The sequence below is a fragment of the Equus caballus genome, chromosome 15 (assembly GCF_041296265.1).
Source record: "Equus caballus isolate H_3958 breed thoroughbred chromosome 15, TB-T2T, whole genome shotgun sequence".
Classification (NCBI taxonomy): domain Eukaryota; kingdom Metazoa; phylum Chordata; class Mammalia; order Perissodactyla; family Equidae; genus Equus; species Equus caballus.
The window spans coordinates 10,258,129-10,280,313 of NC_091698.1; the positions used below are offsets into that span (position 1 = coordinate 10,258,129).

At 39.6% G+C, this 22,185-nt stretch overlaps 1 long non-coding RNA gene across 2 annotated transcripts in view; it reads left to right on the top strand.

Moving 5' to 3' along the window:
• The window catches only part of LOC138917723 (uncharacterized), a 49,709-nt gene that overhangs the window by 16,011 nt on the left and 11,513 nt on the right, over positions 1–22,185 (top strand). Inside the window, exons 3-4 of one of the 2 annotated variants that reach the window (XR_011426174.1) lie at positions 9,733–9,780; positions 16,979–17,096. This is a non-coding gene — a long non-coding RNA (uncharacterized lncRNA). The remainder of the gene's footprint in view (positions 1–9,732; positions 9,781–16,978; positions 17,097–22,185) is intronic. The other variant, XR_011426175.1, reaches the window with a different exon arrangement.

Genomic DNA, 22,185 nt, shown 5'->3' on the forward strand with positions numbered 1-22,185 from the left:
CTTCCACCAAAAATTTTCAGGGGGCAAGTCAAATAACCTACGTATATAAAATATATAAAATAATGATAGGCTGAATTCACAGCCTGGGGAAGCTCACGGGCAGCAATGCTGGCTGACAGATGTCCCTGCTCTACAGCTGAAGAGGTGGGCGGATGTGTGCAAACATGTTTAACGCAGCCAGATTCTGCTCTATTTATCAGAAGATGTGCGATTTTGCTTCCTGAACTTTTCCCTAACATCTGTAATTAGTTGGCATTTGAAGAACATGCCACTGGAAGGATTTAATTTTTTCCAATGTTACAATTTCTTACTTGTTACAGCTTTTTTCCCCCTTCCTGTTACATGATCAATTAAAAATAGTCCTTCACAGCCAAGAGTCTGAAAACAACTCTTGTAGCCAAACCCTCTCTCTTCCTTTCTCTCTCTTTGAACAGGCTACGAGGATAGAAACAGTCATGGATGTTCATTCCTCCAAGTGTTTACTGCCTTGTCCCTGAAAATTCCTTTCTTCCTTCTGGAGAACTGGCACCTTCCTGTTCAGAACCGCTGGCTCTGACTGATAGCATGAATCTTTACATGTGTAGAAACTAAAGATGAACATTTGGCTGTCAACCTGCCTTCTTCCATGAATATGTTTGCTGAACAAAATTGATGAAAGTTAAAATATGTTAACTAATGATGTTAAATAAAATGTAATCAAGGGAAGATAAAATTGAATTAAAAAATAAAATAATGCCAGCCTAGGATCTTAGGGAAGGCTCAGTCAAAAGTCCATTTGTAGATGAGGATTGCGTGAAAAATATCAAAGGAAAATAACAATGATTGACTTTGTTTATAGTTTGGGAAGGGGGTTGGCCAGGATGGGGAACAGAGGTGGGTGAGGAAGCTGTGTGACCCTCCACTGCCCCTGCTCCCTGGGAGTCTCTTCATTCCTCTCTCTCTCTTGTTCTGGGCTCACTTACAAACTAGTTCTAGGTGAGGAAGTTATAGGTTCAAGACTGGAGATTTGCATAAATCTTTCTGATGTTAGAACATTTTTCTCATGGACACGAGTGTTGAGTCCTCATGTTTTTGAGGTCATAACACAAAGAAGTTGGTCTTTGGAGTATATTTTGATGTCAAGGATTGTGATGCCTCCAGCTTTGTTCTTTTTCTCAGGAGTGCTTTGACTTTTCAGTATCTTTTGTTGTACCATATATATTTTAGGATTCTTTGTTCTATTTATGGGAAGAATGTCATTGTGATTCTTATTGGCATTGCATTGAATCTGTAGATTGCTTTAGGGAATGTGGACATTTTAACTATATTCTATAAATCCATGAACATAGAATACCTTTCCATTTCTTTGTGTCTTCTTTGATTTCTTTCAATAATGTCTTATAATATTCATTGTATAGATTTTCATCTCCTTGGTTAAATTTATTCCTAGATATTTAATTCTTTTTGTTGCAATTGTGAATGGGATTATATTCTTGACTTCTCTTTCTGCTGGTTCATTATTAGAGTGTAGAAATGCAACTGATTTTTGTAAGTTGATTTTGCACCCTGCAACATTCCTGTAATTGTTGATTATTTCTAACCATCTTTTGGTGGATTCTTTAGGGTATTCTATTTGTAGAATCATGCCATCTGCAAACTGCGAGGGTTTTACTTGTTAATTTCCAATTCAGATTCTTTTTATTTCTTGCCTAATTGGTCTGGCTGAAACTTTCAGTACTATGTTGAATAAGATTGGTGAGAGTGGCCAGCCTTGTCTTGTTCCTGTTCTTAGAGGAATGGCCTTCAGTTTTTCACTGTTGAGTGTGATATTGGTTGTGGGTTTGTTATATATGACCTTTGTTATGTACTTTCCTTCTATACCCATTTTATTGAGAGTTTTCATCATAAATTTATGTTGGACCTTGTCAAATTCTTTCTCTGCATTTATTAAGGCAAATCAAAACTACCATGAGATATCACCTCACACCCATCAGAGTGGCCATAATGAACAAAACAAAACAAGAAATAACAAATGTTGGAGAGGATGTGGAGAAAAGGGAACCCTCATACACTGCTGGTGGGAATGCAAACTGGTGAACCCACTATGGAAAACAGTATGGAGATTTCTCAAAAAATTAAAAATAGAAATATCATATGATCTGGCTATCCCACTACTGGGTATTTATCCAAAGAACATGAAATCAACAATTCAAAGAGATTTACACATCCACAGCATTATTCACAATAGCCAAAACATGGAAGCAATTCAAGTACCCATCAATGGATGAATGGATAAAGAAGATGTGTGTGTGTACATATATGTAAACACACACATATATATGTATACGTATGTGTGCGTATATCTATATACACACACACACACAATAGAATACTACTCAACCATAAAAAGACAAAACCGCGCCACTTGTGACAGCATGGATAGACTTTGAGGACATTATGCTAAGAAAAATAAGTCAGACAGAGAAAGACAAATACTCTATGATTTCACTCATATGTGGACAATAAACAAACACATGGAAAAGGAGAACAGATTCGTGGTTACCAGAGGAGAAGGGGGTGAAGGGAGGGTGAAGGGGATAAAAGGGAACATATGTATGGTGAAAGATAAAAACTAGGCTATTGGTGATGAACACAAGTCAGTCTATACAGAAACTGACATATAATAATATACTCCTGAAATTACACAATGTTATAAACCAACGTGTTCTCAATAACATAGTGAAATAAATAAATAAGTAAAGCAGTTGGTTTTCTTTTCCTTAATCCTAACTAAACTGTAATGAGCCCCCACCTGTAGTAGGCACCGTGTTAAGTGGGTGCACATTTTATTTAATGCTAACAACTCTAAGGGAGCCTATTTCACCCCATGCTTCATAGATGAGGAATTGAGGAAAAGCATAGTTACATGATCCATTAGTTAGTTTATTCCAGATGGCAAACCAGTCCAAAAATTAGTGATTTAAAACTCCTTTTTATTTAGCTCTTGATTCTGTTGTTGGACAAGTTGACCTGAGGTCTGCAGGGCTTCTTCCTGTGTCTATGGAGAAAGAGGTAGGGGAGAGGGAGGGGGTACAGAGAGATATTGACAAGCTTAAATAGAAAGATTGGTCAACACTCAGAGATACCTTTGAGATGTGATTTTAAGGCTTGTTTTTCAATACAATTTGCAAATTCAAATTGAATTAACAGAAAAAATAAAATGAAATAATTCTGAAAAAGAAAATTGGTGACATTCTGATAAAATCCATCTACCCTAATACCCTAATAGGTATTATTTCTTGAAAGGTCTCACTATAGTTAAGAAAATATACTGCAAAATATTAAGTGATTAGAGCTGTTTTCTTCAAATGGTTCTCATTTTGAAAGTGCCTATTGATTATTTTCTGTAACAGGTGAGGACATTAAAAAGCAACCCCCACAAAACCTTTATTTCCTTTTCTGATTTGTGCATTTGGCATTTTTATTTTTGCATTTCAAGATGCTTCTCATTTTCATTTTTATCCTGCACTGATTATTCATACAGTTTAGTCTTAGTGTACTTTAAATTACTTCACAGTGATGGGTGCACGTTTGTTTGCAATTATTTTACATGATTTCACTATTCTTTAGTTATTATTTTATTTATTACATAATTTTTTAGAGTAATTTTAACAAAGATTCTCGGGTTTGTATAGCTTGAATCTAATTCCTCTATAATTTAGGGAAACTTGAGTGTGTCTAAAATGCTCTCATTTCTTCTGTCATGGATGCTGCAGGGATGTCTAGACTTGCCGGGGATTCCCATTTGCATGTTGAGTTTTAAATTTATTTTACAATTATTTCCCCCACTTAATTCAGCCACACATCCAGGTTGTTGTTGGGTTGAAAGTGTTGTATGGCTTGTTTCCTGGGAAGAGGTATGCCCTTTTGACTTGGAGACATAATTTAGTTCACAAAACATTTATTCAATGAAATCATTAAATATTGTTTTCTACTCCATGTTTTTCAGAAACATCAACAATCTTTTTTATAATCATTAAATCATAATCAATAAATGCAGCGTTTTCCTCTGCAGCTTCTGTTTGTCTCCCACTCTTTCCTGAGGTCTGTGGGCTCCCGTTTCATCTCTTTCTATGGTTCTATAAGCTTGTCTTTCAATGCATATGGTTCTTTTTGATCAGTACTTAGAGACACTATTGTGTGAGACTGTTGGGAGCTGGTCCCCGGATGCTTCACCTGGTGTCTCCCTGGATGATGTTCTTTACCTCCCTGTGTTCTGCCCCTCCGTTGGTGTTGAGGCTAGTTATGCAGAGATCCACTGCTGTTGAGTTATCTGTTACTTTCACCTAATTCTCTTTTATTGTCTGCTAGTGTTTAGAGTGGTGTGTGGGGTATGGAGGTGGCAGTGTCAAGTCCATCACTCAGGCTTCTGTTTGGGTTCGTTTTATTTTAAGCCCCTCCCCGAGCCTGTGCGACCTCTGCCTCAGGGCGTCTGTTCACGTTGCACCTTTGCTAGTGGTTCTTCACGGCATATCATGCACAGAATGCACATGGCCATTTCTTTATTTCCTTGAAAATAGTCTTTTCTTCCATTCTTTTTCTTTTCTTTTGTTCAGAGAATGAAACAGATTGTTTGAAATTCTCTCTTAAAAATATAATATTAAAAAAAGTGTTATGTTAGCTCCACATATCATGGCAAGGTGATTCCTAGGCAGGACTCCTGATTTCCCCTAGAATGGAGTGAGATTATTTCACTGACAATGGATTACGTTGTCCTTCCAGACTCCTCTGATTAAAGAGAGAAAAGTGGCTGTGTGACCATCGGCAGGTGAGAGGGAGCTCTGAGTCCACATGAAGCTGCACGGCATCCTGCCGGAAACTTGCAGACTGTGTGTCAGATACACACCAACACTCTTCATACTGGAGCTCATTTGCTATCAAAATGTGTTTTAATTTCTGCTCTACCCTTTTTGTCTAAGACTGTCAATCATGAATAGAGAAAGAAGATTCGGTTTGTGTGGACAAAGGAAGTCTGCTGGAGCCTATTTGTATTGTCCTTGCTTCCACTGGTGAAAGTAGCATCTGTCTCAAAGTCATTTCAACAAAGCTGCCTTCAAAGCTTAGATCTGTTTAAATTAATGTCGGGGCTGGTTTGCAAAGGAGATTTGCAATGAAAACAAAAACCCATCTAAAGGGTCTACTTTCATTGTCAGAAATTTAAATGCCCTTACATTTTTATAGACTTACCTGCCTTTCTTTGGAAGATGCAAATGTACATCCTCTAATTCATTCCATACCCTGGAACAAGTTAACATGTGTGTAGCTATAGAAATTTGTAACTTATTTTATTTTATTTTCCTGAGGAAGATTTGCCCTGAGCTAACACCCATGCCAATCTCCCTCCATCTTTTAGTACACATGTTGCCAGCATAGCATGGCTGCTAACAGAGCAGTGTAGGTCCACACCTGGGAACCAAATCCAGGCCACCAAAGTGGATCACACTGAACTTAACCACTAGGCCACGGGGGCTGGCCCTGGAACTTATTTTGTACTTTTCATGGTTGAATAGTAACAAAGAATATCATTAGCATGATCATTTTACCCCTGTATAAATTCCCAACACTCAACAAAAATAATAACAGCAAATAAAGCCAACAAACTTTTCTCTCTAGAATACAGCACTTACATATTTACTCCCTTTCCTGTTAGTATTTTACTTTCTTGGAGGATCACTGTAAAATGGCTTTCTTTAAGGTGGCTTCATCAATGAAAAGCATCAGTGACAGTTACCTGGCTGGTAGGAGTGTCTTCAAGCCCGTGTGTCAGCCATATGATGATTCTTTTGTCCCCAAGCACTTGGCTTTTCCAATACCGGAATGATCAGTGCAGGGCATTTTTGGGAATCCTACACTTCATTGACTCTGGGTCATTCTGAGATGGATCACCAATTGCTGGGCCAGCTGAAGAACCATATCAACTTACAATTACTGACTTCACTCTGTGTAACTCACCCTTGGAACATACTGAATGAGATCCTGGGATTGACCCGTTCCCATCTCAGTACTTGAGATCTAGGGAACTCACTTTAGGCAAAATCTGACATCACTGGCTCTCTCCATTTGAACAGAAATTTTGGAGATTTTTGAGTACTAGGAAAATTTTAGAATATACGAGAATACTGGGTTGAACCCAGGACCTCAGAAATCTCTCTTACTAACAGGTGTTGGTTTTCCAACATCAATTAGTGTTGCTAACATTTGTGTAGTTGTTATTTGATCAGGAGCCCTCCTATGGTAAGTTTATTAAGTAAATCTTATGAATGGTATAAATTCCTCAAGCATTAATAATGATGTAAGCATTCAATAAAATAAGCTTTAATGAACCTGCCTTTTGTGGCAAATTCTGTTATGTGTGGGGCACAGAATGATCATTTTTGTTCCCTCATCCCTTGACTTACTCAGAGTGTGGTAAATGTTCCATCAACATTGAGGAATCTCAGGGTTGAATAAGTAGCCTCCTCAAACATAACAATGTGGCATCAATATCCTTGTTATAGTTCCTCAGTTTAGGGACTGACATTATCTTAATTCTGGAGAGACAGCAGCATCTAGGAAGTGAAAGCAATCTTGCACTGGGCTGGAATCTGAGGGGTTAGAACTTAAAGAAGGGATGATCCATGAGGATGTGGATCTTGTTCTGAAGACGGTTAGAGCAAAGGAAAGTCAACCTGAAGCCCAGCCAGGAAACATGCGAGAAGGTGTTTAATCACTTGGAGCAGATTTTGTGGAGGTACTATTTTCATTCATTTTATACTAAAACTCTATTGAAAAATCAAAACTGAAAAAGAAGATAAGGGAATTTTTTAGCCAAAGTATTTTCTCTTTTCTGTACTCCTTGGTTACTGTCCCCAAAACTGAAAGTGACATGTGACTCCAATAGCCAAGACTGGCTCCTGCCATTGCCTGGAAGTATGATGGAGTTTGTTTTCTGGTGGCAAACAGTTGCAGCTGTGATTCACAAAGGGCTATTTCTATTACCGACAGAGAAAGGAGCAGAGATGGTAGTTAACCATCTTTTATTTCAGTTTGTTTCCTTCATATTTTTATTGAATTAAAATCTGCATACAACAAATTACACAACTTGATATATTTGATGAGTTTGGGAAAACGTATGCACTCATTTAATCAGCACCACAATCAAGATACATAATGTCTCACTACCCTAAAAAGTTTTGTTTTGGCTTTTCCCAGAAAACACAACTCTCAGTGTTAACCCTTGTTCTCAATGTATCACTGTAGATTCATTTGCCTGCTTTGAGATTTCATATGGATGGAATGTGTTTGCGTGTGTTCACGTCTATGTGCATGCTCGTGGGTGTGCGTGTGAGTGTGTGAGTATGTGTATGTGAGTTTGCATGTTTTAACTTTATAGTATTGGGTACTTTCCTACATGTTTCATGGTTATTGACTCATAGGAATTCCTTTATAGTCAGAGAGCATACAATGTACTTCTCCAGCCTTTTCAAATTTACTGAGACATTTTATTGCCCAGCACATGGTCTATTTGGGGAACATTCCATTTTTACTTTAATAGAATGAGTATTCTACAGTTTTGCATGAGATGTTCTAAATATTTCAATTAGGTCAAGGTGATTGATAGTCTTGTTCATGTATTTTGTGCCCTCACTGAATTTTGTCTGTGTGTTCCATTAATTACTGAGACAGGGCTGTTGGCATTGCCCTCTGTGACATGTATTTGTCTATTTCAACCTTTGTCATGACAGTTTTTGCATCACATATGTTGAAGCTCCATTAGTAGGTGCACACACACGTTTAAGATTTGTATGTTTTCCTGGTGAATTGATGGTTCATCATCATTAGATATGTCTCTGTCTCCAGTAATACTCTTGTGTTGAAGTCTGTTTTGTCTGATATCGACACTGCTGACCAGCTTTCTTGTGCCTACTGTGTGCCCATTGTATCTGTCCCATTCTCTCTTTTTCAACCTTTGTCTTAGTATTTAAAATGGGTAGGATACAGTTGTGTCTTTCTTTTCTGTTCCTTCTCACAATATAGCTCTTAATTAAAGAGATTATGCCATTTACTTTAAATGAATTATTGATATGACTGGACTAGTTTGTTATGTGTTACAATTCAACACATCTAATTTTTTTTCCACTTCTCTTTCTTAGCATTTTGGGTATTTTTTAAAAATTCTGTTTCAGTTCCTCCAAAACCTATTACCTACAACCTTTTAAATTGTGTTTGCTACCTAGAGTTATTAATATACTATTCAATGTAAACTTAAGAATTTTGCAATGGTGAATTCTATTTGTTCTGTGCTATAGTTGTCATCTGTTCTATATATGCATATGTTATAAATCATGTGATATGATTATATTTGCATAAACAGAAATTTGACTTTAAAGAAATTAAGAGAATGTTTATTTATATGTTTTCTATATTTAACATTTGGGTGCTTCTCTTTCCTGCTTGCAGATCCCAGTTTCCACTGGGATTCATTTCCCTTAAGCCTTCTTCTAGAATGCACACAGAATTTTTACTGGATACAGAATTTCACATTTTCAATTTTGCTTTTATTTTCTTTCATCACTTGAACGTGTGCTCCTTTGCCATCTGCTGTCATCATGGTTCTTGTTTGTGATGGTCTTTTTATTCCAGCAGCTTTCATATGCCCCCTTTTTATCTGATTTTCCACTACTTGACTACCATGTGCCAGGCATGGTGTTCTATTTATTAAACCTGCATGGGTTTTGCTGAGGAGTTTCTGGAATCTATAAGTTGATATTTTTCACTGAAACTGGAAAATGTTCAAACATTATTTAAAAAAAATTATTTGCCCAAATCTCTCTTCTCTTCTGGAACTCCAAGAATATGCATGGCAACCACATGATAGTGTCCTACAGGTCACTCATGCTCTGCTTGTGATTCTTCCATGTTCTGTCTTCTTCAGGTTGTATAATTTCTCTTGATCTGCTTCAATTCACTGTCAATTTCACCTGTCACCTCCAAGTGGTTTTTGAGTTTGTAATTTTTTTTTAATTTGTTATATGCAAATTTTTCTAAAATCTCCATTGGGTTGTTTATTAATTTTTTTATTTCTGTGCTGAGATCCCTCATCTGAGCATTCATCATGACATCTTGTCTGTTAAGTCCTTTAAAATACTTCGAATAGCCGCTTAGCCTTAGTACATGCTAACTGCAGATCAGAGACATCTCATGGCTTGTTTTACTTGACCATTTTTTCTCTTGACATGGGCCATTTTTTCCCTGTGTCTATTTATGTCTAACAATTGTTTTTACTGTAAGCTAACCATTGTGGATGGTTTGATGAAGAAAGTGAATTTTATCTCCCTCAGAAGAGCGATGAGGCATTGTTTTATTATAGCTGGCACTTAAGTTTCTGGCTGATCACCTTGGACTTAAAAAAGATAAGGATCATTTTTTTCTTGAATTTTAGCTTCATGCTCCTCAGTTCCATCAGTGTTTCATCCAAAGCTGGGTTGTTACTCACCATTCTAACTTGGCAGGATTCAAACTCCAATTTCCACCCTTCTGTGGTGGGCACCAGCTGAAATCTCAGCTCAGATGGCCTAGGCCTCCAGATCTTGCTTTGCACCCAGGTTTCAGACTCAGCCTCATGTGTTTAAAGTTCAGAGGTCAGCTAAGGATTTGTGGGAAGCCTATAGAAAATTTGAAGCCCCCAAATATGGTTTTCCTTTTCCCCCTCAGGTTCCAGCCACTCTAGCAAGTCAAAACTTCATTCTCAGACATCTCCAGGTGATAAAACTGGGTTTTGCTCATGTTCTGGCTACTCCACACCTTAAAACTTTGGAGGAATCTAAGAGGAAGCCACCTAAAGGGACACCTGCCCCACGTGGCCTTCTTCTTCCGCAGGGTGACACTCTAGCTTCTGCCTGCTTTTGTCCTCATCTGCCTGCAAATTGTTCTCTTAAAAATATTTTCCAGAATTTATAATTATTCTCTTTGGGATGCATGTCATTGCCTGAGCTGCAGTTCAACCTTATTCTAAGCAGTAGCATTGCTTCTCGCCTCTCCTGTGCTTGATAAGACCTGGTTTCCCAGGCTGATTAACAGCAAGGGAACATCTCCTGTGTGCTTCCAATTAATGTGAGGAGAGCCTCCACATGCTGGACTATTCGGATGTGCAGATGACCCTTAGGCTACTCTTGGTGTGCTGATTATTAAATAACTGTGGGGTCTTAGTCGAATTTCTCTTCTCACTTCAAATGGCCTAAGCTACAACATTTAAATGATTGAACCAGTACTGCAGTAAGCACTGAGATTTGGCTTCACTGCAGATGCTTCATCCATGTGTCACGGTGGCTGATGCTCCTTTCACTCTATAAGGTCTCCTCACTCCTCATGTCATCCACTCAGCCCTTAAACGTATTTAATGATGGTTTGCATCCCCAGATGGCAATAAATAGACAGGACAAGAAGCAAAGTTCCTGTCCTCCTGCACTCTAGTGAATTCAAGAGGGTGTCAATAAATAAATAAACACAGAAAGACAATAATGGGAAAAATAGTCTGGCTTGATGGAGAGTAACTGGTAGAAGGCCTTGTAGTTTAAAAGAGGGACTTGCAAAGTTTTCTAAACAGAGAGAAAAACAATTTTAAATATCAGCTATTGGAGCTGGCCCCATTGCCTAGTGGTTAACTTCAGCACACTGCTTCAGTGGCTGGTTTTCGTTTCCCAGCCTGAACCTATACCACTTGTCAGCAGCCATGCTGTGGCAGTGACCCACATACAAACTAGAGGAAGATTGGTACAGATGTTAAGTCAGGGGGAATCTTCCTCAGGAAAAAAAAATCAGCTTTCCATTTTTATTTAAACAAAGTTGTTTAAGTGAGAATGAACTGAAATGGATACCTTCTTAGAATTATTTGAAACATACACAGGAATGAAAAGCTGATGTTGAGACATCAGTTGTGTCACCACCAAACTTGGCAACAAAATAAGAATGTCCATTATTATCCCTGTTATGAAATAGCTTGTGGGAGATCTAGCCAATGACATTAGAAAAAACATTTAAAATGATAATAAACATTGCAAAGGAAGAAGCAAAACTATACTTATTAGCAGAAAATATCACTGTTTACCCAGAAATTCAGTGAAACTAAAGTGATACAGTGAACTGTCTCTTTCACACATCAGCTCAGCAAAGGCCACACACCTCAACACAGCATTGTGTGGGTGAACCCTATGGGCTGACTTGTGCCCCTCAGTTTCATGTGTGGAAGTCATAGCCCCAAGGACCTCAGAATGTGACCTTATTGGGATGCAAGGTCATTGCAGATGTAATTAGTTAAGATGAGATCATCCAGTCTCATCTAACATGACAGATGTCCTTATAAAAAGGCAAACTTGTGCACAAACGCACAAGGGGAGGGAATGCCACTTGAAGCCAAAGAGCACACTGAGGGTACTCAGCCACTCTGAAACCCACTAGACAGACTTACCCCATGACCCTGAGAATGTGCTCTGGACTGTCCCACAGAGAGACTCGTAAGAGAAGCCAACCTGCACAAGGGTGTTGGGTGTTGGGTCCTTTTGTCTCTCACAGCCTGGGACTCATGTCCTCACACACATGCAGCCTTTGTAGACTCCCTGGTCACTCCATGACCTACAGGCCAACCTCAGACTTCCAAGGGACCCCAAAGCACAAAGTCATCACCACGTTTGTTAGAGGTCAGTTATTGGATACACCACCACACTTCCCTGCCTCACCTGGCCTTTATGCCACAGAAACAGGACCATGATCAATAATACCTCCTCCTAAATGTTTATGAAACTCAGGAGCCCATGCAACTGACATTCCTCAAAGAAGTCATTCAACCCAAAGTGAATTTAAAGCCATATCTCTGGTGAGTAGGAACTCCTGGAAACTGTTGAAATACAACTTCCCTTCCCCTCTGTAATCCTAAAGCTTTCTTTCAGCTCACTTAACAGTAGGCCTACATTGTCTGCTTGTTATGGATGATTTTCTATGAATTCATTTTTCATTAGTGCTAAGCTCTGTCTATTTCCGTGAGCATTTGTGCTCTTTAAACTCAAAAGCAATTTGAGTTTACCAGAAGAGAAAGGTAAGCAGATAGATTGCATACTGTTCAAACTAGTGGTTTTTAATCGACATAATTCTAGTCATCTTGACAAAGAATTGACCCTTCATAAGTTTCTCTTCTGAGTGTAGGATTGGGACATACCCACTGGGAAGGAGGCTGGGTGCTGGGAAGCTGTCTTTCCTTCTTTCTGAAGGGGCATCTCTGGTCAGGCCACAGACTTGCTGCCTCTAACTCTTATTTCCTTCTGTTGTCAAGCAGCATTTGGTGAAAACTGCAAATTCAGAGAACTAGCCTTGTCCCAGGCTGCTGTTGGGTTGGCCTGCTTTTCTATGCAGTGTATCAGATACAAGGATTAACTGGTGGGGGTTGTAACTGATGGCATTTTCAGGAATCTCCAGGAAATACAACTCTACAACATGCAGATAGGGTGTATTTGAGAGGGTTGCTATAATTACAGAATTTTAATGCAACTCTGCTAGGATACTGAGCTATTTTTCATGCACTTGTGGAGATCAGCCCCATCCAGGGTGTAAATCTTCTCAGAGACACCTCCTCCAAGTCAGAGACTCTCCAGATGTCCCTTTAAGGATTCATCAGACCTTACATTACACCCCTGATCTGGATTTACTGAAAATCTGCTTCACCTACATGGGGTGCTGCACATCAGTTCATGGACAGGTTGCAAATTTATGGAGCAACTGTGGCCAAGTGGCTGCCTCCTGACTCCTGCGGCTGCTGGAGATTAACTGCTCTCCTCTGTCAGGCAGAAAGGAGTTATGGTCAGTCCACAGGGCCTCTATAATTTTCCCCATATAGGATTGAATCTCAGTTAGGAAAAGTGGCAGCCATACCACCATTTCTTGTAACAAAAGGGGTTGGGAGAACTTTGATGTTGCCATGACAGTTGGATGTGATGCAGAATCCAGAGATGACTGTCACTGTCTGTTCTCTGAACAGACACATCACTTGTCATTTTAGACCTGCTGTCAGTGTGACATGTACCTGGCCTGGCCTCAGGCTGAGTGTAACATCCCACAGAGCCTCCTGGTACCCCATGGATGGGAGCCTCTGCTTCCACGAAGAGGGAGGAGATGGTCATGGTTTATAAATGGAGGCTACCATCTCCTACCAAGTGCCCCAACAAAATCTGGGATGTGGGTGAGCCCACACATGAGCTCATTGTGTGACTTTTACAGTTGCCCTGAGACAGAAAGAAGGATCAGAGCTCAGGGTCTGCTGTTGATGAACCAAAGTTAAACATCAGGTCAATGGAAGCAGCTCTGAAGCTTCTCTGAGACCTGCAGCTGCTGCTAAGGGCAGAGCAGGCACTGGATTTCAGATCACCAGAGACTGCCTTCCTGTTGGAGGACATCTGGATCTTGGGTGAGAGGAAACAAAGCTGAGACACAAGGGGGTGGCAAAGCGGATCTAACACACACATCAGTGAGTGTCCACTGTGCCTGCTGTGCAGGAATAAATGGCTCCTGAAAGAGTGTAGTTTGACAAATGTGCTCCACACAGCCTCACAGTTCACAAGCATCTGGGTGCCTTGTCAGGCCCTAAAGCAGGCCTAGTATATTCTGTTGTAGGTCCCGATTTGCAGAGGAAGGACCTTCACAGAGTGGCCTGCAGAGACCCAGGGTTTTCTAAGAAAATTTAGGTGAGACACTTTTTCTCAGGCATGGTGTCCACCACAACCTTGTCTTCTCTCTGCCACCTGCACTTTGTCAACAAGGAAACTTAGCTAATGAATTTTAAATAGCCTTTTAAACTCCCCCATCCTTTCTCCTTGTGAAATGCGGTATTAATTTTTAGACCTGAAAACCCCTGTAAGCAGATTTGTTTTACGAGTCATCTGTGGTAAAGATTTGACACTGTGAAGTCAGGGGGACTTGAACTGTGAAATATTGATCTGGTTTCCATGACCCTTGGAGCACTGTGCCTGATGCACATGGAGAAGTGAGTAGATGTTTGATTAATTCAGGGAAAGTCATAACTATCGATCTGACCATGGTCAAGACTGCAGGTTCAATTGCTAAATCTCCAAGCTCATCAGAGGAATACACAACATCACCTCCTAGGATTTTAAGGCTGATTCCAAACCTAACCATCATGCAAAGAGAAAGGAGGATAGAGGCCTTTCAGAGGTTGATCATAGCAGAATACATTGCAAGAAAGGCAAAATGCTGAAGCACAGGAAAATAAAGAAGAATGAAAGAATGGGAGGACATGGTAATAAAACCCTAAAATGCGCATTTTTCTTAAATTCTTTATAGCATAATACTTTGGATATAAAAGAAAACAATCTGGACTAGAATCACCAGATTATTTCAAAATGGTAAATAATGTGGAGTCAAATCATGCAGAAGTGATTCTGTAGCTCAGGGGATATAGTGGCAATTACCCAATCTTGGTTGTGAAAGATATTTGTTTACAATATACCTGGTTTTAGACACTTAGAATAACCAGAGGAAGAAAAAGCCTGGAATGTACACATTTCAACCACAAGAGAAACAGAAACACATGGAACAACACCAAGGAGAAACAAGACCTTGGTCAAGTCACCTCAAGAGGAAAAAGAGAAGCAAAGAGAAGGGACAAACAGACCTAGCAAATGGAACAAGTGTTTGATTAGGAATTAGGACCAAGAAACTGACTGAAGGGACATGGGAACCTTACCCAGGAAATTGAAAGTTAAATTCTTTCTGTTGTTGTTGCTGTTGAGGAAGATTGGCCCTGGGCTAACACCCGGGCCAATCTTCCTCTGTTTTTCATGTGTGCCTCTGCCACAACATGGCTTGATGACTGGTGTGTAGGTGTGTAGGTCTGCACCTGGGATTCAAACCCATGAACCCTGAGCTGCCAAAGCTGAGCATGTGAACTCAACCACTATGCCACCGGGTTGCCCCTTAAATTGTTTTTAAAGAAAAATAAAATAGACACACTTTCACTAAGAAGTGGCACAAAGGATTAATATTTAGATGTTCAAAAAATCTTTGTATTTCAATAAGAAACACACAAGCATTCCAAGAGGAAATTGAATAAAGTATATTTTTGTGTAACTCAGAGTAAAGGGAATAGAAATGTCCAATTAACGTGTGAAGGGGCTCAGCCTCACTAATCAATTTATAAACAATGATAAAAGAGATATAGTTTCTCATTTCATATTAAAACATCACAAATGTATATAGGAAATGCATGTGCTCATATTTTTTGATGGGACTATGGATTGTTTTAAACTGTTTTGGAAGACAACTGGTGATATTGGTCAAAATCTGAAGTGGCCTTTTTCATTATACGCCAAAATACGGGCCAGCCTGTGAACTCCCGAGGAAGTCTGTGATGTCCTCCACATTTGTAAAACCTCAGAAAGGCAGGATGCACAGGGATCAGGGCAGTCTTAGACCACAGTGACCTCCAGCTGTATCTACACATGAAATTTAAGAAATGATCCTTAACAAATACAACTTGAAAATGCAGCCAGATATGCACCTCATCGACTGTGACCCCTCCTCGTGCAGGTAGAACATCCTTAAACAGGCACCAGCTGTGATGTCTGGAACATGTCTGAGCAAGTTTCATGGCCCTTGAGAAGAAGACTGAGTTGGTCCTCAGCAGGGAGTGGGGATGACAGACTGGGGGCTGGGAAGGTGCCGGGCAGACCCAGGCTGATGTCACACACTCAACACCAGAAGGAGACTGTGTCAAGAGTCTTCACTGAGGAAACAACAGAGCCCAGGGCTCTGTCTTGCATTTTTTCAAGCGCAGCTAACCTGGGGGCATCACACCACATGTGTACTCTCCATCAGCTTTTCTTAGGAAACAAGAAGAATTGTGGTGGAGGAAGCTCTCTGAACCTCTGCTTCTCGCCTCTGGCACACCCTCTCTGCCCCTCCCAGTGATCAAGTGGGCTCAGCTGGGTAGGGCCTCAAATGCAGGCTCATCTCTCTCTGTCAAACAGAGTGGACACATTGTCTGCAGAGGACACTCACTCTCCAGCAAGTCCATCAGCCTCAGGATACGTTGGGTAATGCATCTGTAGTAGTCAGGCCTTTCAACCTTGACCCCGTGACCCTGGGCTGCAGGTACACAATGGGGGTTGTGGGAGGGCCCCAAGGAGGGAACCTGGTGTCAGCTCACATGAGTGCAATGGTCTGTGGGGCAGCAAGATGCTGGGTTGAAGTCTTGCAGAGCCCGTGGTGGCCAAGGCTCTGCAGCAGCTGTGGGCAGCTCTTCCTGGTGTTTTGAGTCTCTGTACTGACACCAGGGAGGGAAACTGAGTGACGGTGGGGCCCAGAGCAGAGGAGGGCCGGGGAGGGTGGCCCCGAGGACAGCAAGGGAAGGATTTTGGAGGACTCCCTGGGCCTCGGTGGCCTGACATTAACACCTGGATTGTGGAGTTGTCTGCTTTACACGGAAATCCTACTGCCTTCTTAGAACTTTCCAGAACCCTCTGGAAGCATCAGATGGCCCCTCCACCAGAGTACTTTCTCTGGAGATGCCTTGATCCTACGTTATCCCCATTTCTGGTTCAGTCCCAGGACCTTCACACTGACCATGACCTCAGGCTCAGAATGAACAATAAACTATTTTTAGAAGTTGCAGATTTTTTTAATAAAAAATAGCATATTCTTATTGCAAGAAAACTGGAAAAATTTTTAAAAATCAACATAATCCTCCCATTACCCACTAGACACATTTTTCCGTGTCTCCCAGAATTTTCTACATTTAAGTAAACATTCATAAATACACATAGACATAGACTTATGTTTAGATAAATACATATTCAAATTTTCTTAATTGAAATATTGATTTTCCTGATCTTACTTTTATCAATTAGGAACAGTCTGAAAAGCTTTTATAATTGATGATTTTTTACTTCAATTCAAGTATTTTAGAGCATGAAGCAGCCATAGACTCCATCAGCAGCCCCAGTGAGTCCCACCACTGGCCCAGACCTACAGGACCGTGAACAGGACCTCCCGTGCCCAGAACCACCTGTGTTCAGGTAAGTGGTTGGGAAACTTGCCCAGGTGCTGATGACAATTTATTAAAAAGAAGTTAAAGTTGAAAACAAGTGTTTCATTTCATGTCCAGTAAAAACTAATTGAGAATCTATATATGAAGCTTTACTTCCTAAAGATGCCAACACTTTTATTTAATTTTTACTTTTTACTAAATTTGCCCCAACTATAATACACCAGATTATCTTTTTAATATTCTCAAATGAAACTGTAAATACTGAGTATTAATAGATCTTTTCTTATCACTATCATTAAACACCAATGAATATAACTGCAAATTAATTACCTATTAACTCTTAATTATTTCATTTCTAGAGAAATTAACATAGTTTCAAATTAAGCTGATAGTACTCAGGAGGAACTCAAATTGTATTATTTTGTAAAATCTAGTTTTTGTGAATTGAGGCCTTCCAAATTTTTCATTTTTTACTTATCTAGTCTTGCAGAAATGCACATATATGGCTAAATAAATTAGATGAAACTAAAAGAAGTCAAGTTGTTTAATAAGTTTTTGCAACTATAGAGGTAATTTATACTTGAAAGAATAAAGAATTCAATATACAAATGCACATTTTTGAAGGATGTCAAAGTTCATTTACAAAGCTTGTGCAAAGCTTATGGCAATTCTTCAATCTATATTACAATTGGACAAGGTCTAAAGCAAAAATTTGAAACTGGAAACTTGCTGATCAGGTGTGAGCTTGTGGAAAGTGGCCTCCTGAGAACTGGATAGAACTGGCTTGCGTCTCCTCCAGCCCGTCCTGGGTCAGCCTTGCAGCCTGAGGGTAGCTGCTCTGTGAATCACACGTTTTCTTTTCACACGTTCATCAGCATCAGGATAATAAAGGTCCAGTTCTTGTCCACAGATGTGCAGTGGGGACCGTCACTGCAGCAAAAACCTGGAAAACTGAAATGCACGAGAAATTTCCAGTCTTGCAGCTCCATTTCACCACCAGTGGCCATCTCTGCAGGTGTTGACCCTGGTTTTATTAACCTCCTTCTGTAGCCTCTGGTTAATGAATGAAAAGGGAGTCCACAATCAACCCATTAAAGATGAAGCATAATGGGATTTGGGCATGAATCACAGATGCTGAGGAAGGACACACTTCCTCCTTTCCACAAGGCAGGTGCATCATGCCTTGCTTCCTACAGCTCTCTCTGTGGCTAGCAGATGCTGGGGAGATGCCAATGGGCTCATCTTTTACACAAGAAAAGGGATCACTACCACTTTGTGCCCCTAGGTATCCAGGTTGGAAGAGCTTCACATTTTATTTTCTTTTTCTGACTCACCCAGGTTATTCTACTTATGGTAGAAAGTCTGAACATAATTTGAAAAAAGAAATATTTGATGGTTTTGAGAGCTACTTTGGCAGCAAGAGCCTCTAGGTCAGCACCTGGCGAGGAGAGCAGCCAAGCCATGGGCCTGGAGATGGATCCACATTTGCCTTTTGGTAGCAGCTAGTTCTGAAAGGACCATCTGAGAAGCCTTCTTGTGAGTTTGGCAGGGGGCGTCCATCAGAGGGAAGGTCTTGAGAGCACCTGAAGCTTTCATGGGGACCCTGACATCCTACAAGTAATTGTCCCAGAAATAAGCCAGTTCCAATAGGGGTGGGACCATTAAGTCACACCATCAGAATACCTTGTTGGTTTAATATTTGCCTACCACAGGCAAGGAAACCCTGGGGGAAGACGAGACTTTCCTGGAGCCTCACATTTTTCCTTACGTTTTCACCACAGTGCCCTGCACTCATCAAAAATAACCAGGTGAACAAAGAAAAAGAATTGTACAAAAACAAAGACAAGAAAAAAAAGCTAGAGTAGATCTAGATATTACATTTACAAGTCGTTATAAGACACTGGTTTTAAAATAATTACAACTTATTTGTTCAAGGAATTAACTTTTTTGAGAATTTTGTCAGACAATTTTGGAAACTATGAAAAATAATTTGGAAACTATGAAAAATTCTAAGAGAATTTAGAACAAAATATATTAACTGGAAATAGGAACATGATAGGTGGATTGTAAAACAAATTCTGTGCATCTGAAGAGATAATTAGTGAACAAGAAAACAGAGCAGAAGGAAATACTGAGACTGATGCATGAGAAACCCAAGGATGGGTGGTGATGGAAAGAGCCTCCCACACATAGGGCATGAGGGAATATCAGGGGTGGTGTAACTGGATCCCCAGAAAAAGGAGAGAAAGGAAACAGGCCACATGTCAGAAGAAGCCTTGAATGTTCTCAAACAAGAAAAAAAACACCAAGTGAATGATTTCAGAAGCATTAAGAACATGACACAGGATGGATCCAAAGAAAGGCCCATCAACTACCTCAGTGCTTTGAAACACAAAGATAAATCTTAAAGCATGATGAGAGCAGAGACAATTCGTGTCAAAGAACAGAAGTTGACGACCCCCAACTTCTTACCAAGTAGAATGAAGCGCAGAAGAAAATGTACACAAAAGTGCTGACACTGGGAACTGCCAACCTGGACTACTGTCTCCACGCAGATAACTAAGAGAATTTGTCACCTGAGTACCAACAACAAAAGGCAGATGTTGACCACAGGTGGCAGCTCAGTGTTGCCAGTAGAGCACAGACTGAAGGAAAAGATAAATATGAGGGCACATCTAAATACCTATTGAAAGTATAAAGCAATATGGTAATGCTTTGGGGGTTTATGCTCATATGAAATTTAAAAAGACATCAATAATAACACCAATGGCAGGAAAAATAAAGGGGCTTCTAAGGTCCACACATTGTCCATGAAGGGGTCCAAGGAAAATGATATGGACTTTATAAAACAAGAGAGCATGCTATAAAGGCTGCATAAACAGTGAAAGAATATTAATCAGATGCTCATGAGGGAGGGGGGAGGAAGAGAATCATTATGGATGAATAAACCCAAAGAAGGCAACAAGGAAGCACAGAACAGGCAGAATAAAGAGCAAACAGTGGCAAACAGTGATAGTGGTGCCTAGATGTCCAATATCAGTGATTTTGTGACATGCAAATGGAATAAATACTCCATTAGAAGGCAAAGTTTCTTAGAATAAAAATAAAACCAAAATATGCGCTCTTAGGTTGATCTTAAAGTATCCGTACAAGTTGAAAGGATACTGTATATGTTGTATAAGTAATGCTAAAAAGAAAACTGGAGTAGTACACCAATTTCAGACAATGCTGGCTGACGGGAGAAAAATTCGATGGGAACAAGGACATTGCGGAGTGATAAATGGGCCACTCCACCAGCAGGATGTAAGGATCCTAAACTTGTGTGCAGAGAACTGGGGAGAGATTCTTGGGAAGTGGCCCAGGACAGGTATTTGTACCTGTGCTATTAGTTAAATAGTCTAATTTAACAAAACATTAGTGATGGTTCCTATCACATGGCTTTACATTCTCAGTCGCCACTATCAAGTGTTAGGGATCTAACATCTTGTATTTTAACTGGGTCCTATTTACATGTGTTCTGGAAATTACTACATGTTTATTTACCCTTGGGAAACTGGCCATCAGTAGATGGTAAAAACTCTGTCCCCAGAGACCTTATTGGTGGTGGCAGAGGTATGTCTACACTTTTAGATAAGGCAGAACGTGACTGACATGTTTACACAACATAAGAATGGTCTTTGGTTCATCTAAAGACACTCACAAACACTGTCTGTATAGGTAAATTTGGTTAAATCATCTTGAAGCCCTTAATTTAGAGAAGCTAACAAGCGAAACATTTGTTCTCCTCTCCAGGTTAAGAGCACACAATTTTCAAGAGTGACTAATTTGTACTTACTATCATGGTTAATGTTTCCCTTCTCCTCATTCTCCCTTAAATGATCATTTCCTTGCAAACTTTGATTTACTTAAAAACAAAATTCTTTAGAGATGGACATGACATTTGAATTGAAACTATGGAAGGATGTTAATGCAATAGCCCAACATATTTTTGTTGAGCAATTAATAATTTCATTAATTGACCAAGTAAACAAATAGTTCTTTGAAGAAAATAGCAATCACAAAAGTTTTTTTTTTATAATTTGTTTTATAAACATTGTTGTAATATCAAAGGTAATAATATTAATATCAGGCAGTGAGTAAGCTCATTTCCAGTGTTTAAATATAACAAATGGTTGACAATTATTTATTTATGCTGTTTTCATTGATTCAAGAATCAGTATTTTAAAATAATCTTTATTTACCATTCATTAGGAAAATGTGCAGCACTATCTGTGCAGATGTTACAGAAGAGACTAAGAATATCAATATTAAATAAAAAATAACATAGAGATTAGTTGAAATATATAAAGAGAATGTTTCACTATCGTATACACAGTTAAAGTGGACGACTTTAGAGGTATATCTACAGGACTGGATTCCTTCTTTTCCAATTGTATGTAAAGATGGTTCAGTCTCACTAACCGAACTTTCTGAATATTGCTCAATGTCTGCTAGTTTGCCATTCCTGATATACTTGAATTATTAATAAAACCCCACAACATTAGCTAACATATTAACCATTTCAAATAAGACACATGTGTGATGGTCAAATATATCAGGTATACTGAACAAGGCTAAATAATGAGTTAAAAAAGATAACAGCTTTAAATTTGTATTCTTTGTGGGGCTGGCCCAGTGGCACAGTAGTTAAGGTCACACGTTCTGTTTTGACGGCCCGGGGTTCGCTGGTTTGAATCCTGGGTGCAGACCCGACGTCGCTTGGCAAGCCGTGTAGTGGTACGCACCCCACATATAAAAGTAGAGGAAGATGTGCAAGGGTGTAAGTTCAGGGCCAGTCTTCCTCAGCAAAAAGAGGAGGATTGGCAGCAGATGTTGGCTCAGGACTAATCTTCCTCAAAAAAATAAAAATTGTGTTCTTTGATTTCTGCCAACTATCATTTGATGTCCAAAGGATAATTGAAATTAAATTGTTCAATTATAGATCCAAAATAAAGGATTCACAGTACCTGTGTTTATTGGCATCAGCTTTAGATAACTCAATACATTCATCACTTACAGGATATTAATAAAGAGGACACATAGCCTCTAGTATTTAAAGACGAAGGATTTATACATAA